The following is a 15,669-nucleotide window of genomic DNA, read 5'->3' as shown; positions in this document are numbered from 1 at the left end:
AACTTTTCTCCATCATCCTTGTCACCACTTTGTTGCATATTTTATATCTTAGAGCTTTGCAGAAAATACACTAGCTTCTATTTGTGTAACTGGTTTAATTCACAGTGCTTCAACATGTGCTCTCCATGTTTCCAGCTTCTACCAACTAGTACAATTTTCTTTTTCTCCTGGGCCATACCCTGACTTTACTAATCAACCACAGAGAGCATCAGCATTAAACAGACAGACATAATCAAACAAAGAACAATTAAATTAAAGCAAAATGCCGGAAGTTTGAAATTTAAAAACTGAAAATGCTGGGAAAACTCAGCAGGCCTGGCAGCATCTGTAGAGAGAAAAAATAGAATCAACAGAATCAACTCTTCCAGTGCTTCCTCTAAGTTCCACATGAAGACTATATTTACTCCTCTTGCTGTAAAGAAAATTCATAGTGGCCCTCACCTCATTGCCGCTGGTACATATCATTTGCTGTATTTCTGAAGGATGCTCCTGGGCAGCCTGGTCTCACCGCCATTTTCAACTGGCATAGTGCAGTGATTGGAGCCCTGACGTGTTGCTGCCATTGAGCAATGACTTTTGGGTGACTTGATCTGTATCATCTCACCCTCTGCAGCATCCTCACCGCCACCCCCCCCCCCCCCCCCCCCCGCCGCTGCCGCCGCGCCCCCCCGCCGCCTCCCCACATCCCCATCCCCATATCGGGCCTTGCGGCACCTTGGTACCAGTTCCTCTGTTGGAAATGCAAGAGAGAGAAAGAAAGGGTGGCAGCTAACTGTGGGTGAGTTTTAGGCCCTCAAGACTAACGAGGCAGAGAAGGAAAAACATTAAGTAATAAAAATTAAAACTGCTGGGAATACACTGCAATTCCAGCAGTATTTGTACAAAAACTCCAAGATTCAGGTTGAGATGATCTTTCCAGTAGGTCACCTTGACCTGAAATGTTATCTCTCTTCCTCTCTATGCTGCCTAACATATCGAGCATTTCCAGTAGACTTGTGTTTCATTTCAGAGCTCCACAGAATTCTGCATTCAGGAAGTACATGACAAGTTGGTCAATTCAATATTCCCATTTCACACCATTGCCAAAAGCTAATTTTACAACTGTTTATATTTATTTAACTCTTTTAGCACAATGAAACATCCCAATGTGTTTCACAGGAATATTATAAATCAAGAATGGCACTAAACCACATGATGACCAAAAGCTTGGTCAAAGAGATAGGTTGTAAGATGTGTCTTAAAGGAGGACACTGGGATAGAGAGCTTAGTGCCAAGGCAACTGAGTGTGGTGCCACTAATGGGAGAGCAATTAAAATCGGGGATGTACAAAAGACAAGAGTTAGAGGAGAGCAGGTATCTCAGAGGGTTGTGGGGTCTGGAGGAGATTACTGAGATAGAGAGGGGCAAGGTCATGGAAGGATTTGAACACAAGGATGGGAGTTTTAAAAGCAAGACATTCTTTGACCAGAAGCCAAAGTTGTTCAGCGATGTCACAGAGATGGAAATAGATAGCATGGATGTGAGTTTGGGAGCTTATCTTGGAGCTAAATGGAACACCACGGTTGTGAAGAGGTTGGCTGTTACCAAGGTGAGGAATGGAGTCAGTAGTTCGGGAACAGAGTTTGGAATGGCCACTGAAAACCATGGCTTCAGTCTTCCCAATATTTAATTGGAGGAAATTTCTGCTCATCCAATGTTGGATGTCAGATGAACAGTCTGATAATTTAGCAGCCATGGAGGAATCGAGAGATGGTGGCAACATAGAGCTGCATCAGCATACTTGTAAAAACTAATTCTTATGCCTTCAGGTGATGAGAAATAGCTGGGGAGTGGTGAAAGATGGGGGACACCAGGGATCATGTTGCTGGAGCAGGAAGAGAAGCCATTACAAGTGATTTTCTGGCTATGATTAAATAGATATGAATGGAATCAGGTTGAGAGCAGAACAATGCAGCTGGACAAGAGTGAAGAGGAGTCAAAGGCGGGTGGATGGTGTGATCAAACAATGCAAGAAGCTGCAGACAAGTTGATAAGAACTAGGAGAGAAAATTCACCTTTGTCACAGTCAGATATCATCTATAGCTTTGATAAGATTTGTTTCATTACTGTGACAGGGTCAGAAACCTAATTAGAGAGATTCAAGCACAGAGTTCCTGGAAAGATGGGAATGGATCTGGGAGGCGACATGACTTTCAGTGCCTTTGGAGAGGAAAGAAACGTTGAGGATGGATGTTTGCAAGAGGAGTCATGGAATGTCTTTTGAGGAAAGGGATAATGATGGTAGATTTAAGAGGAACAAAACCTTAAGGCAGAGAAACATTTTCAACAATATGGGGATCAGGAGGGGAGTTGGCTGATCAGCAGTTTTGTGGGAATAACAATGAGGGAAAAGGAGGTGGATTCCATGGATAAGATGAGCTCAGTGAGCAAAGATAGGAGAGAAACTAAAGAACGTTGTGGGTTCAGGGCTAAGGCAAGGAGGGGGCGGTATTAAAGGATGTTTGACCAGGTCAGCCAGTGGAAGGGAGAAACGTGGCAGATATAGCTGACTGGATGGTCTCCATCTTAGTGGCAAAGATGTCTATGAGCTCCTCACACTTGTTTTGGAGGTGAGGCTGGAGGGACTAGGGGATTTAAGATGGAATTACCCTCACTGTGTTTTCTTATTCAGCTTTGAGACTTTCAGCTATTACTGCATGAAATATTGTCAGAATCTTGTGCCCTCCTCTTGGTGCTTGGTGAGCAGGTTTGGTGGCAAAGGGGCATTTAATCAGATGTGAGGGTGATGGGTAACCCCACCACCTTCTCCCCTACAAGCCGATTAAGTCTGGGTGGAAAGGCCCACAAATGGCCATCCCGTCCTGCTGTCAAATGAGACCCTTAAGGAGACAATTAAATGCCCACTTGTGGGCTCCTGGAGGTGGAGAAGGGCGGCTGTTATAGAAACCCTACAGTGCAGAAGGAGGTCATTCGGCCCATCGGCTTTGCACCAGCAACAATCCCATCCAGGCCTTATCTCTGAAACCCCACATATTTACCCTTCTAATCCCTCTGGCATACACGTCCCAGGACACTAAGGGACAATTTAGCTTGGCCAATGAACCTAACCTGCTCATCTTTGGAGTGTGGGAGGAAACCAGAGCACCCAGAGGAAACCCACTTAGACACGGGGAAAATGTGCAAACTCTATACAGACAGTGACCCAAGCTGGGTCCCTGAAACTGTGAGGCAGCAGTCCTAACCACTGTGCCACCGTGGCATCCCTCATTCAAAGATACTTAGTGCCTGATTGAGGGGCCTGGCATCGGGAACTGGGTACGACTGAAAGCCACCCCTCCTTCCCCTTGCTGCTGACCACCCCCCTTTCCTATAACACCCACCCCTTGACCCCCTTCCTGCCATTGCTAAACTGTGCCTGAGCCCTTTCTCAGTCTGAGGCCTTGAGTGGGTGTTGTACCGACAGCAGACACTGCCTCTCTGGTGATGTTACTGAGTAAGAGTTTTAACAACACAAGGTTAAAGTCCAACAGGTTTATTTGGTAGCAAATGCCATTAGCTTTCAGAGCGCTGCTCCTTCGTCAGATGGAGTGGAAATCTGCTCTCAAACAGGGCACAGAGACACAAAATCAAGTTACAGAATACTGATTAGAATGCGAATCTCTACAGCCAACCAGGTCTTAAAGATACAGACAATGTGTGTGGAGGGAGCATTAAGCACAGGTTAAAGAGATGTGTATTGTCTCCAGACAGGACAGCCAGTGAGATTCTGCAAGTCCAGGAGGCAAGCTGTGGGGGTTACTGATAGTGTGACATAAACCCAACATCCCAGTTTAGGCCGTCCTCATGTGTGCGGAACTTGGCTATCAGTTTCTGCTCAGCGACTCTGCGCTATCGTGTGTCATGAAGGTTCGAACAAGACTTCTTCACCACACAGGACCTTCAACCGATGCTATACACGAGATACATCGATGACATTTTCTTCTTTTGGAGTCATGGTGAACAATCACTGAAACAACTATATGATGACATCAACAAGTTCCATCCCACCATCAGACTCACCATGGACTACTCTCCGGAATCGGTTGCATTCTTGGACACACGCATCTCCATTAAGGACGGTCGCCTCAGCACCTCACTGTACCACAAGCCCACGGATAACCTCACGATGCTCCACTTCTCCAGCTTCCACCCTAAACACGTTAAAGAAGCCATCCCCTACGGACAAGCCCTCCGTATACACAGGATCTGCTTGGATGAGGAGGATCGCAACAGACATCTCCAGACGCTGAAAGATGCCCTCATAAGAACAGGATATGGCGCTCGACTCATCGATCGACAGTTCCGACGTGCCACAGCGAAAAACCGCACCGACCTCCTCAGAAGACAAACACGGGACATGGTGGACAGAGTACCCTTCGTCGTCCAGTACTTCCCTGGAGCGGAGAAGCTACGGCATCTCCTCCAGAGCCTTCAACATGTCATTGATGAAGACGAACATCTCGCCAAGGCCATCCCCACAACCCCACTTCTTGCCTTCAAACAACCGCACAACCTCAAACAGACCATTGTCCGCAGCAAACTACCCAGCCTTCAGGAGAACAGTGACCACGACACCACACAACCCTGCCACAGCAACCTCTGCAAGATGTGCTGGATCATCAACACGGATGCCATCATCTCATGTGAGAGCACCATCTACCAGGTACACGGTACCTACTCTTGCAACTCGGCCAACGTTGTCTACCTGATACGCTGCAGGAAAGGATGTCCCGAGGCATGGTACATTGGGGAAACCATGCAGACGCTACGACAACGGATGAATGAACACCACTCGACAATCACCAGGCAAGACTGTTCTCTTCCTGTGGGGGAGCACTTCAGCGGTCACGGGCATTCAGCCTCTGATCTTCGGGTAAGCGTTCTCCAAGGCGGCCTTCACGACACACGACAGCGCAGAGTTGCTGAGCAGAAACTGATAGCCAAGTTCCGCACACATGAGGACGGCCTAAACCGGGATGTTGGGTTTATGTCACACTATCAGTAACCCCCACAGCTTGCTTCCTGGACTTGCAGAATCTCACTGGCTGTCCTGTCTGGAGACAATACACATCTCTTTAACCTGTGCTTAATGCTCCCTCCACTCACATTGTCTGTATCTTTAAGACCTGGATGGCTGTAGAGATTCGCATTCTAATCAGTATTCTGTAACTTGATTTTGTGTCTCTGTGCCCTGTTTGAGAGCAGATTTCCACTCCATCTGACGAAGGAGCAGCGCTCCGAAAGCTAATGGACTTTAACCTGGTGTTGTTAAAACTCTTACTGTGTTTACCCCAGTCCAATGCCAGCATCTCCACATCATGATGTTACTGAGTACAGAAGAACTGGGGAAGGCTTGCTGTTGACCTGAGTTATTTTTTTCTTTATTCATTGAATGTAGGTATCATTGGCTGGGCCAGCATTTGTTGCCCATCCCTGAGGGCATTTAAGAGTCAACCACATTGCTGTGGATCTAGAGTCACATGTAGGCCAGACCAGGTGAAGATGGCCGATTCCCATCCCTAAAGGACATTAGTGAACCAGATGGGTTTTTATGACAATCGACAATGGTTTCATGGTCGTCATTAGACTTTATTTAATTCCAGATTTTTATTGAATTCAAATTTCACCATCTGCCATGGTGGATTCGAACCAAGGTCCCCAGAGCATTACACTGGGTCCCTTGACTAGTCCAATGACAATACCACTAAGCCACTGCCTTCCCAACAAGATACAACAGGCCTTCCCGAAAGGAGACATCGCAAGGATCTCAACAAGATCACTGTTGCCTCCACAGGATCCTGCCTATGATGTGGCTTGTTTTTAGGTTTCAGGGTGACTCAGATTGACATAGGTTGACAGATAGTAACTATATTTTTTATTTCCTTTATTGATTTCTATTAATAATACATATAACCAATTTGTTTTTCTTATCAGAGCTCTCTTTAATCATGCAATTTACACAAACTCTTATTTCAATCTCTTGAGTTTGGGTCTTTGAAAGTTTGTTGTGTGCCTATCATAACCTGAGGATTCTCCATGCCTCCAAACTGCTGCAGGATTTGGTCAGAAATTTCCCTATTCTTAAATCTAGTTTGTTTGTGATCTGTCTTGTCCCTTATTTTATTTTTAACCATCTTCAATGTCGTTTTAATTATATTTTTCAATAGTTCATTGTTTTGATCTCATTGGGGCCATCACCAACATATCAGCAATTTTCCTTTGTAAAGCGTAGTATAAGGTTATACTTACCAATTCTCCATTTTGCAATATGATGTAGTATCCTATTTTGTAAAGTAGCATTTTGGGAAATGTGTTTTTTGTTATTTTTATTTACAAGCGAGTACAAAGCAACTCTGACATCTGAACAGTACAACTCAAATATCATTTCAATTTTTGTTTGCAAATCCAACTTTTGTACAGACCTTAAAATTGAGTATTTGCAATGGAGTATTCTGGTACAATAATTGATTATGCAGTAATATTGGTTATCATCAGTAGCAAATGTTTACACTGGTACCCGGCTAATTGTATACAACAGTCTGAGACATGAAATAAAGCCAGCTGTGTTCATGGGACATCTGTTTGTGAACAGCTAGCTCATTCAATGTGGTCAAAAATCAGGAGGAGGCACAATTGTACACCATTAGTTCCCACAAATTTCCTTGGTGACTGGAGCATTTCCTTCCGAGTAATTCAGAACTGCTTCAAAGACACTGGGCGTCATTAATTCATATTTGTATTTTTACCAATGTGTTATGGAGGCCACTTGATCAGAATGGCAGACAAAACTTTCAAAACTTTCAATTCGGACACTTAATCCACCAGACCCCAGGGGACAGGGTCTGAAAGTAATGTTTAACTCTGTTGAGTTAGAAGCAGAGAGATTCTGAGGTCAGAACTATACCAGAACAGCTATGTATAGTAGGCAGGTTCACTGGTCAGCCAAATATGGAGTTAATGAATTACACAATATACAGAGACACATTAACTCAAATTTTCCAGCTTCATTATGAAAGGAACTAATGATAGTGGCATAATCAGCGTAGGAGATTTCATCCACAGAGCCCACAAAAGCCTCCATTGGCTCAGGATATCAATAGAGCTCATTGTGAAATGTAATATCTGTTTGATGCATTGCAGTTTCCCAAATCAGGAGTCACCACTACAGCACATGATTTTGGGGAGGCTTTAGTTATCTATATGACCATACCCTGCTCATCATGTGTGATCTATAGTAACATCGTCAAAGTAGCAAGTCCCACTTCAGTTATTGAAAGCAACATACTGAGAGGCTTTGTTGAAATGTTTGCGAGATTTGGACTACCAGTAATGGATAACATTCCATTTTTTGTATCATCGAGTCATTTATGGCACAGAACAAGGCCATTGGGCCCATTGAGTCCATGCTGGCTCCCCAGAGAGCAACACAGTCAATCCCATTCCCCCACTTGATTGGTATAATTTGCAGTATTTGCTGAGGGGATTAAAATGTATGTTGGCCTTTCAGTCCAGTGACGGCAACCAGAAATATGGGCTCGTCCTGGATCCTGACCCCACAGTGTGCTTTAGGTATGTCCACTGCAACCTTCAATGCTCCGGCCAATTAAAGGCCAGGGAATGGGCTCACTGTCCAATCAGGTGCAGCAGGTGGGCTCCTGGCACAGGAGAGCCAATCGCAGCTCCACTGGGTGAGGTGGTAGCTGTCAATCTGAGCAGGGAGTCTGTGGGAGACAAACAAAGGTAGATTTGTTTTTACATTTTATAAAGCTACTGCTGCCCGGCCATGAGGGGCAATCTCTCCAGGGAACAACTGGACGCTGCAGTTGTGGGGCTGCAACTGGTACGGCAGCCATTATGGGTCTGGTGCCAGAGGGGCCGGGGGGAGTTCCTTTCATGGTCTTTTGTGTGCATTCCCTCCCCCCAACCTTGCCCTGAGCCAAGTCTTGAACATGTGTTAGAAATTAGCTATATGCTTAGTATGTATAAAATCAACATGAAATAGGTAAATAGGTGCTGCAGCTGGATTTTGTTTAAGTAGAAATTGCTTAAGGTTTCACTTCCACAAAAATGAGTCTAATAATAGTTAGCCTTAGATAAAAATGGCTATCCCTAGGAGGCCCCACGAACAGGCAAGGCCACAGACTATAGTGGGAGAGCAACAGGCAGATGTTTAAAACAACCATTGTACAGAGCTGTGCTAGGCTTTTCATTGAGTTTTGCTGACTTGATACTTACTGGAGTGCTGAGTTAATTAGCGCTGGGAAACTGAGCTTGTTTTACAGAACAGCAGAGCTTATTTTGCAGAACAGCACCACGGTTCAACCATCTGATAAGGAATAAGAACAGCTGAACTGAAAGACCGTTATAAACAGCTTATGAGTGGGTCTTATAAACAGCCTTCCTCTTAAATAACTGATAGCCAAATAGATACACATAATGAAATTCCTGGGAGTTAGTTTAATGCCGGAGATGGAATGTTACAGAGAGGATGAAACTGGTCACTTGGAACAGCTTGAGACATGACATGGGAAGGATGAGATAAGGGGAATTGATCAAGGTCTGTGGATATGTGTGATGGCTCAAGAAGCTAATGCTTGATTAATGGCATTAAGGGAGGGCTTTTCAATCCAAGCTTTAGACAAAGAACTCAACACTTTAGGTAATTTTGAAATAAAGTAAATCATTATAAGGAGCAAACTCCTTGTCAATAATCCTGCTAGGTGTCCATCTGGAAAGAGGGTATAAAGTAAGAGATAAAAACAGAAAATGCTGGAAAATCTCAGCAGGTCTGACAGCATCTGTGGAGAGAGAATAGAGCCAACGGTTCGAGTGTGGATGACTCTTATCCAGACTCGAAACGTTGGCTCTATTCCCTCTCCACAGATGCTATTAGACCGCTGAAATTTTCCAGCATATTCTGTTTTTGTTTCACATTCCAGCATCCGCAGTATTTTGCCTTTATTATAAAGTAAGAGATGTTTTGAAAGTTCAGTGCAGTAGACAGTGGTAAAGAACTCACAAGGACGATTCTGGCCTAACCCTAATCGTAAGAAGCTTGAGAAGCCAAAAAGAAGAACGAAATGGCTGTTCACATACGCCAGCTGTCCTGCCTGATCTGGACCATGACTTGCTACTTGTCATGGTGGCATGCTTTTGCTCTATAACTAGTGTGCTTTATTCTATCTTAAACTCTAATTAAACATGATATCCTGCCATAATGGTTACATTTAATCCTGATTGATTAGATAACGATAACTCTCAAGTACCTTTCGAAGATTAATAACTGTACACATTGTCCAAGTCTACTGCAAATTGAGACGGATATTTAGTGTGTGATTGATGTAGGAGTCACAGGAATGCAAACCATAGACAATGAATGTGTTGGTACGTTATTATAACTTGAACTAGAACACAGCACAAGTAAAGGAGCACATTCACATAGGTCTTTGTCGGTCTACATCCACAATCCCTAGGTCAAGTGAGACATGGCATGACTTCCATCAGCGACTCTCCACTTAGTCTCTAAAAGTGATCCTACAACAAAAGTGCGTGAAGTGTTAGACAGCTGAAGTGTCTTCTAAAATTTGGCAATTACCTGTCAAGTTGTGAAAGCACTCTCGGCGAAACCAAGTTCTTTGAATAGCAGCCTTCATGTCTGGAGCTCTTCGAAGTGACTTTTTAAAGTCTTGTCAGTTTCAATGCTAACACATGACAAACTGCTGACAGCTCAGAAAGCTGGTACCATGCCTAGAAAATCATGATTCAGAATTAAAGCAAATTGGCTTCTTAACTACATCAACAATTACTTAATTACTTATCGGAATGGAATTCCCTGCTTACCTTCAGTATTGGTCCAAGCAAAACAGAGGGTGGATTCATATCCTCAACCTGACATCAATTTCCTGGATTTTCCCAACCTGCTCATCTTCCAAGCCTGCACCCCCTAGTCTGGGAAAATGTTGCTCTATGTGTCTCTATATCGCCTGTTTGTGGTTGTGTATTTTGTTTTGACTATATCACAGAGTTCCAAATAAATGTAATTTATTTTGTGAATTCTGACTGTATCATTTTGTGTGTGTGGAAAAATGCAGTGTGAATGGTGCCTCCAACAAGTTTAAACATCTTCACACAAACTCCTCTTTCTCTCTCTCTAATGCTGAGGAGTTCAGCATTAGCTCCTGCAGCTCTGTAATTTTAACTTGTTTTTTAAACTTTAAAAAAGTGATGTTGTTACTAATAACACATGACTTCACCTACTCTCTGAAGAGGCACCAATACTTCACCAGGGAAACTGAAGTGTGAGAGAGTCTTGTTTTCATGTGTTTTGCCCATAATATTTGTGCTAAGAATTACAATGCTAAGGGTTACCAGTATTTGGGTGGCATGGTGGCACAGTAGTTAGCACCACTGTCTCACAGCGCCAGGTTCAATTCCCGGCTTGGGTCACTGTCTGTGCAGAGTCTGCACATTCTCCCTGTATCTGCGTGGGTTTCCTCCGGATGCTCCAGTTTCTTCCCATAGTCCAAGAAGCGTGTTGGTTAGGTGCATTGGCCATGCTAAATTCTTCCTCAATGTACCCGAACAGGCACCGGAGTGTGGCAACTAGGGGATTTTCACAGTAACTTCATTGCAGTGTTAATGTAAGCCTACTTGCGACATTGATAAATAAACTTTAAACTTATTTGCTGATGCAAAAATGATGGAAGAGAGAAGCGTGGACCAAAACTTATAGTTAACTTCCCTTCTTCTATTCAGGCACTAACCAAATCGTTGGCAGCAGTTGGAGGCACATTTGGGAAAATACTCTCCCGAACTTAGTAATAATGGAAAGTGGTGATGGTAAAATCAGGTACTAAGCATTTACCGGAAAATACATCAAAGGTCCAGTGGCTGTTCTAAAAATCGCCACTATGCAGCACTAGGTCTGCACATGCAATGATCATTTTGAAATAGTTGTCAGTGTTCAGGATAAGGTCAACCTTAGTCACACTGGAGAATTCTGGTCAATGAAAGCGGAATTATCCATTTACCGAATGTGGATGTCGCAAGTTATTATTTACGTCAGTTAATAAAAGTGATACCATTTCATACCATAGCAAGATCTTGGCATATCACAGTTGAACATACGGTCCATCGGATAAAATTTACATTCTACGAAATGACGATTAAAAAACTTGAAATATAATTAAATTTTACTAAGACAATATAGTCTGTGACTCACCAAAGAATGCAAGGTATAGTTGAAGCTGAGAGAGACCAGAAAGCTCTCAAAAAGGTTAAAATAAACAGTGCAGACCAGTACTCTTATTCCCCTGTACTGTTTTTATTCCTTCTGGGTCCATCTAACTCACAGGCAACAACGGCGCTGAGAGAAATAGTTCTCTTAATTCACATGATAATTGCATCGCAAACATGGGAGGAAAGAATGTTCCCACATTTTCCCTAGATCGCCATCATTTAATGAATTTTGATTCAGGATGGTGTTCAGATTTTTCAGGTCTCACTTTGAACATAGGAGGATAAGGAGGGAAAGCTGGAAGTTAAGTCAGACGGGGGCAATTTTCAGGAAACACGTAGAACTGCTGGCTGATCCGCTACGACAGATTTCTGCTCCACCAGAATTCCTAATTGTCGAATTCAGGTTACTGAAACCAAATTGCTAGATTGAAAAAAACAAGGCAATGTGTCAGGAGTTTTGAAATCGTGACTTTTCCCATTCGAAATAAACTGGTGACAGCTGTTAATGGTCACTATTGGCCGCTCGTGTCAGCCTCAGTGGATTCAAGCGCTACAAAACCTTGAGCATATCATCTCGGCTCGCACACCCCGATGCGGTATTGAAGGAGTGCTGCACCGACCTTTCTGTTGACAATAAGCCTAAAGTCCTACCTGCCCTATGATGCATGTAAATGATCATATCTTGAAGACAAGCAGGTGAATTGCCCTAGCCAATATATAATTCTCAACCAACATCCCGAAAACGGATTAAGGGCGGGATTTTCTGGCTGCGCTCGCCCCAAAACTGGAAAATCTCGTTAGAGGTCAACGGATCTTTTGATGATCCGCCCCTCGCCCATTCTGATTTCTGTGGCGGGCGTAATGGTAAAATTCACCCCGATGTGTTCATTTATCTCACTGCTGTTTGCTGGATCTTGCTATGTGAAAATTGATTGTTGTATCTCTCTACATTACCTCCAGTGATGACACATCAAAATTGCTTACTTATTTAAGAAGGGTTGTAGAGTTAAGTCAGGGAACGACAGACCAGTGAGCCTCACTTCAATGGTAAGGATGCTATTGGAGAAAATTCTACAGGAGAGCATTTATCTCCACTTGAAGGTGCAATGCTTGATTGGGGATACAGTAAGAAGTCTCACAACACCAGGTTAAAGTCCAACAGGTTTATTTGGTAGCAAATACCATAAGCTTTCGGAGCGCTGCTCCTTCGTCAGATAGAGTGGAAATGTGCTCTCAAACAGGTCAGTGCACTGTTTGAGAGCACATTTCCACTCCATCTGATGAAGGAGCAGCGCTCCGAAAGCTTATGGTATTTGCTACCAAATAAACCTGTTGGACTTTAACCTGGTGTTGTGAGACTTCTTACTGTGTTCACCCCAGTCCAACGCCGGCATCTTCACATCATGATTGGGGATAGTCAGAATGGCTTTCTTAGAGGGAGGTCACAAATTTTATTGGATTTTTTGAGGAAGTGACTAGGTGAGTAGATGAAGGTAGTGCAGTCGATGTAGTTTACATGGATTTCAACAAAGCCTTTGGCAAGGTCCCAAATGGAAGACTTGTAAAGAAGCTAAATGCACATGGAATAGAGGGTAATTTGATAAAGTGGATTTAAAATTGGCTCAGTTGTAGGAGACAGAGGGTGATCACAGGAGGCTGCTTTAATGACGGGAAGCCTGTGTCCAGTGACATGCCACAGCAATCGGTGGTGGGTCCCCTATTATTCGTCATTTATATAAATGACATAGATACTATGTGGGGGATAGGATTAGTAAGTTTGCAGATGACACAAAGATGGCTGGGGGGTTAACAGTGAGGTTGAGTGTCTTGGGCTACAAGATGACATAGTTGGAATGGTCAAATGGGCAGATAAGTGGCAGATGGAATTTAACTCTGAAAAATGTGAGGTGATACACTTTGGAAGGAGTAATTTGACAAGGAAGTATACTATGAAAGGTCTGACACTGGGAAGTTCTGTGGAACAAAGGGATCTGGGCACATTTGTCCACAAAGCTCTGAAGACAGAAGGGCATGTTAGTAGGGTGGTGAAAAAGGCATATGGGACACTTGCCTTTATCAATTGAAGCATAGATTACAAAAACAAGGAAGTCATGGAGTTGTATAGAATTTTGGTGAAGCCACAGCTAGAGTACAGTGTGCAGTTCTGGTCATTATAGGAAAGATGTGATTGCATTGGAAGGGGTGCAGAAGAGATTCACCAGGATGCTGCCTGCAGTGGGACATTTAAGTTATGAAGAGAGGTTGGATAGGCTTTGTTTATTTTTGTTGGAGCAGGGAGCACTGAGGGGTGACTTGATTGAGGGATAGTTTATAAGAGGCATAGACAGAGTGAATAGGGAGCAGCTGTTCCCCTTAGGTGAAAGGTCAGTCACGAGGGGTCATAGGTTCAAGGTGAGGGGCAGGAAGTTTAGGAAAAACTCCTGTGAGGAAAAATCTTTTTGCCCAGAGGGTGGTGACAATCACTTCCTGAGGCAAATTGCCTCACAACCCTTAAAAAGTACCTGGATGAGCACATGGCACATCATAACATTCAAGGCTATGGGCCAAGTGCTGGTAAATGGGAAAATGTGGGAGGTCAGGTGTTTCTCGCGTGTCAGTGCAGACTCCATGGGTGAAGGGCCTCTTTTGCACTCAATGATTCTATGGTTCTTGTTGCAAAGTGCTTTTAGGTCGTTCAAGGTGCTACACAAATGCAAGTTCTTTCTTCCTTAATACAATGCAGAATCTTTGGACAAACCATGAGCATTGCAGCAAATCCCTATGAGGAACAAGCGCCGCGATAAAATCCTGTGAGAAATTTGAGCATCACAATGAAACTCGGGGAGAATCGAGGGGACCACAGTGGTTGGAGATTGCTGTGAAAAACTCGAACACTAAAGCAAATCAATGTAACAGACTACAAACTCGTAGTGAATCCTAATGAGAAACAAAATTTCTAGTCAATCTCTGCAGGAGGGGAAATTGCAAAACAGTACAAAAGAAGCACTAGGAATAACGTCGCCATTCAGACACACCCGTTAACAGAAACACAATGGTGATTCTGAGACTTTCAGTTTTGTTCTGAAGAGGCTTGTTTAAAAAAAGGGATGATGATTCAGCCTTTTGATATTTCTCTGTGGCAAGGCGATTTCATTTCGAGTTGGACGAAGCAGCATCTGCGGGACTTCCTGAGCAGGACACTAAGTTTTCACAATCTCTGACTTACTGACTCACAGACACACAATACAGGAACACTAAAATATCCCAACGCAAGACTCATAATGTAGTACGAAGACAGTGGAAAATACTAACACGTGAAAATAGTGTAGATTAGTCATTTCCAAATTGGAGAATATAAGTATACACATGAGGAAGAGTTCAGATTAATTCTTCCTCACTCAATTCTTCAAAAAAACCCTCCACCCCATCAAAAAAAATCATGACACATTGATGAATGCCAACTTGTCTGTTCCTTTTACAGATGCTATCTAATTTGCTTCCAGCATTATCTATACATTGCTTTCAGAATTTCCAGCATATGCATTATGCTTTATATTTTTTGAATGGAACAGCACCTGGTAAGTGCGAATCATTCACTCTGGTGCATAAGCTTGGCTGCAACGCTTATCTACACATCACCAATCATGGGCTTCAGGAAATGTAATGGAGAACATTCCCCTGTCCACATCGACAGGGATGATTGGTCAAGAGCTTGAAGTTTCTAGGTGTCCAGATCACCAGCAACCTGTCCGGTTCCTCCGCGCCGACGCTATTTTTAAGAAAGCTCACCAATGCCTCTACTTTCTCAGGAGACTAAGGGAATTTGGCATGTCCACTATGACTCCCATCAATTTTTACAGATCATAGAATCCAACAGTGCCGAATGGGCGGCACGGTGGTAAATGGGCGGCACGGTAGCACAGTGGTTAGCACTGCTGCCTCACAGTGCCAGGGACCTGGGTTCAATTCCCAGCTTGGGTCACTGTCTGTGCTGAGTCTGCACATTCTCCCCGTGTCTGCATGGGTTTCCTCTGGGTGCTCCGGTTTCCTCCCACAATCTGAACGACATGCAGGTTAGGTGCATTGGCCATGCTAAATTCTCCCTCAATGTACCTGGACAGGCGCCAGAGTGTGACGACTAGGGGATTTTCACAGTAACTTCATTACAGTATGAATGTAAGGCTACTTGTGATTAATAAATAAATAAACTTAATAAAATTTGGACCATCAAGTCTGCACTGACCACAATCCCACGCAGGCCCTATCCCCATAACCTCATGTATTTACCCTCGCCAGTCCCCCTGACATTTTAGCAATTTAGCATGGTCAATCCACCTAACCTGCACATCTTTGGACTGTGATGCACCATAGAAAGCATTCTTTCTGATTGTA

The 15,669-nt window shown here is 43.6% G+C and overlaps 1 protein-coding gene across 8 annotated transcripts in view; it reads right to left on the bottom strand.

Moving 5' to 3' along the window:
* Positions 1-11,831, bottom strand: part of LOC144495855 (collectin-10-like) — a 204,421-nt gene extending 192,590 nt beyond the window's left edge. For 3 of the 8 annotated variants that reach the window (XM_078216502.1, XM_078216499.1, XM_078216503.1), the window contains exons 1-2: positions 11,261-11,397; positions 9,635-9,786 (exon numbers count right to left, since the gene is read on the bottom strand). The gene's annotated coding sequence lies outside the window, so the exon portion shown is untranslated. Of the gene's footprint in view, positions 1-9,634; positions 9,787-11,260 lie in introns of those variants that run through there. The other 5 variants (XM_078216498.1, XM_078216500.1, XM_078216506.1 and 2 more) reach the window with 5 other exon arrangements.
* Positions 11,832-15,669: the final 3,838 nt, after the last annotated feature.

Source organism: Mustelus asterias, chromosome 7 (genome assembly GCF_964213995.1).
Source record: "Mustelus asterias chromosome 7, sMusAst1.hap1.1, whole genome shotgun sequence".
Lineage (NCBI taxonomy): Eukaryota > Metazoa > Chordata > Chondrichthyes > Carcharhiniformes > Triakidae > Mustelus > Mustelus asterias.
Note: the sequence above shows the minus strand (reverse complement) of the source record. Positions and strands in the feature narration are given on the sequence as shown.